We start from the raw sequence: 2932 nt of genomic DNA, 5'->3' as shown, positions 1-2932 counted from the left end.
TTTAGTAATGCTCACAGGCCAAAAATATATTAAAAAGAAGTTAGAAATGGATTACACTTTGAAAAGCAACAGAGTCTTGGTTTAATTAACGCCTTCCTGTGATTCAAAAATCTATTAACCTGAATATTTGATTCCATTGTCATCACTCTTTTCTCAATTCCTTAAACTGCTTTTGATAATAATTTGCAAAGAGAAGCCTTTTTACACTTAGCTCAATTTTCCTAAGAGGCAGTCAGTATTCGTATTTTAAAAATCACTAAATTAACAGACATTAATAAGAGAATGGAAAGATCTATCATTTATATGGTTTGCATCACACCATATATGGATCTTCTAACAATCAAATATTTTGTTTATCTGTTATTTTCTATACAAAGTAAATTCATTAATCTTCTATTTCAGATGTCCAGCTTTCTTGTGTCATCCTCAACAATTTGCATGGTACATTCTAGTGAGAAGTATAATGTATGGTTATTAAAAAAGCTTAGAGGGCAGCTAAAAACCCAAGCCTCATCGCTTCACATAATGGAGTGACAGTATGCATTTAACATGTTTCTAACTATTAAGTGTTATTTTGTTTCATTATAATGCAACTGAAATATTAGATGCAAACTGTTTGACACAATTACAGGTACATAGGAAAAACTCTGTAAATATTAATGGATATTGTTACTGTCAGATTGTTTGTCATCACTAATATGTATTTTGTGATTAACATGAATATTATTTGAGGACATAGCCTGCAATCAAAAACATTATTCTTAGTGGATAAGCTCATTTTATTTTTTAATTGAATGATTCAACTACTACAAAATAGATATATGTATTGGCTTTAGATCCAAATTAAGCATGACACATTGACACTTTAGTAAATGGTAAATTACCATTAGAGTTAAATAAACTCAAGAAGAAAACACTGTTTGGTAGTGTTAGTACTGGCATTATTAGAAATGTAAAAGGTACTGTAAAACTTATAATATCTATATTTATACTACTTAAGAAGAAAGGTGAGAGTCATAGAGGGAAAAGAATGCAATGTCAAAGAATAAAGAAAAATAGAAGGGAATCTTCCCAAGCTATTTTAACAGAAAGGTCTTTGAGTATACAGATGGCTAGATCATCTCCCAAACAACAGCTTGCCTTAAAGTGATGTCTGTAACAATTTGAATAGATAATCAAAATCAGATCAATCATTGTTGAGAAGAAAGGATCCAGTATATTCATTTGGAAAGAAGTTAAAAGAAGAAAGCAAGATTTCAGAGCCTAATAACTGAAATGAGGTTGCCTATTAGTCACATAAATTCATCTAGACTCATAAATTAGTTCATGGAAATTCACATTGAAAATTATTGTTATAATTGCGTCCTTCTTGACGGTTCCAATACTCCAAATCATATGTGTTTACAGCTGTAATCTTTTAATTTTCTTTCTCAGTTTCTCTTTTATGCTTTCATTTTTCAAGCACTATACAATAATAAATTCAGATTTTTAGAAGGATCTTAGAGAAAATAGTGGATGAAGTATCATAAACTAATTATATAAATATATATTGTTATGAAGCTAATTTTTTGGTGTAATGAAATATTTAAGCTAAAACAAGCAAATATAAAAGATCACAGCAACTATTTTGATTATCTTTAAAAATTAAGTCTTCAATCAGCTGATAAATTCAAAACTCTTCATCACCTCTCAAGTGGGAATCCTTTTTATTTATTTTTTTTGTTTTTGTTTTTTTTATTAATTTATTCTTGATACATCTCAATGGTTATCCCATCCTTTGTATCCTCCCATTCTTCCCTCCCTAGCATTTCCCCATCCTCTATGACTGTTCCTGAGGGGGATTACCTCCCCCTCTATATGCTCATAGGGTATCAAGTCTCCTCTTGGTAACCTGCTATCTTTGGCAGCACACATACTAAAATTGGAATGATACAGAGAAGACTACCATGGCCCCTGTGTAAGGATGACACACAAATTCGTGGAGGGGGAATCCTTTTTAAATTATTTCTTTTATTTTATAAGATTAGAATGTCATGGGGGATTCCAAGATGGCGTTGACCAGTATGCAACATAGCGGATCTACTCCGAGGAGACCAGGGATGTGAATGGAGCCACAGACTGCTGGATTTTGAGAACTGTAAGTGAGTGAGGCCCCAAACTCCACAGATCACCAGTGGGTCTAACCCCAGGACAAGAAACATTCCAGAGGTGCTAAACGCACTCCACAAACTCTGAAACGGAATCCACAACCAAGCTGCAGCTGGCACATAAAACACAAACTCGCCATTTGGGGAGGGCCTTTCCAGAGCCCCCAGGCTGAGGAGTCTCAGCAAATAGGGTGAAACTACCATTGAACCTCTCCATCCAAACTGCGGAGGTCACCTGCCTAGCCCGAGTGGAAACACAGGTGGTGGGACTCACCAAAAACAGCTAGAGCTGGCGTGTAGCTCATGGACCACGTCCTGGGCCCAATCTGAAGCCAGATACAAAGGATTGAACCTGCAAACAGGGGCAGTTAGAAACCAGCATGGACTGCTCCCACAGCCCAGTGGGACCGCATACGTTATCGGGAGACGTGGGTCTTGCTTGCAGTGTATAACTGCTGACCTAAAATGATCTGGGAGCATCGTGGCTTTCACTGGTGGAAAGAGAAGATACAGGAGATTCCCGCCAGCGGTCTGAATGGCCATTGTCGCCAGATGCCCTCCGGGGCTGCCGGCACTGACCAGGCACTCCCCAAACAACAGAACCTAGTTGGGTCCATTCTTGTGGGTGCGACAGGACCTCCCATGATATAGGGCACCATGGGTCCGGTTTGCAGCATCTAACTGCTGACCTAAAGCGATCTGGGAGCATCCTGGCTTTCCCTGGCAGAAAGAGAAGATACAGGGGATTCCCGCCAGCTGTTTGAATTGCCATTGTCGCCAGCCAC

The 2932-nt window shown here is 37.7% G+C and overlaps 1 non-coding gene across 1 annotated transcript; it reads left to right on the top strand.

The window, feature by feature from the left end:
- Positions 1–1891: 1891 nt before the first annotated feature.
- On the top strand, positions 1892–1998 carry LOC127188761 (U6 spliceosomal RNA). Its single transcript, XR_007830604.1, has one exon. It is a non-coding gene; the product is annotated as a U6 spliceosomal RNA (small nuclear RNA).
- Positions 1999–2932: the final 934 nt, after the last annotated feature.

Source organism: Acomys russatus, chromosome 4 (genome assembly GCF_903995435.1).
Source record: "Acomys russatus chromosome 4, mAcoRus1.1, whole genome shotgun sequence".
Classification (NCBI taxonomy): domain Eukaryota; kingdom Metazoa; phylum Chordata; class Mammalia; order Rodentia; family Muridae; genus Acomys; species Acomys russatus.
The sequence above is the reverse complement of the archived record's forward strand: the minus strand, read 5'-3'. Positions and strand labels throughout refer to the sequence as shown.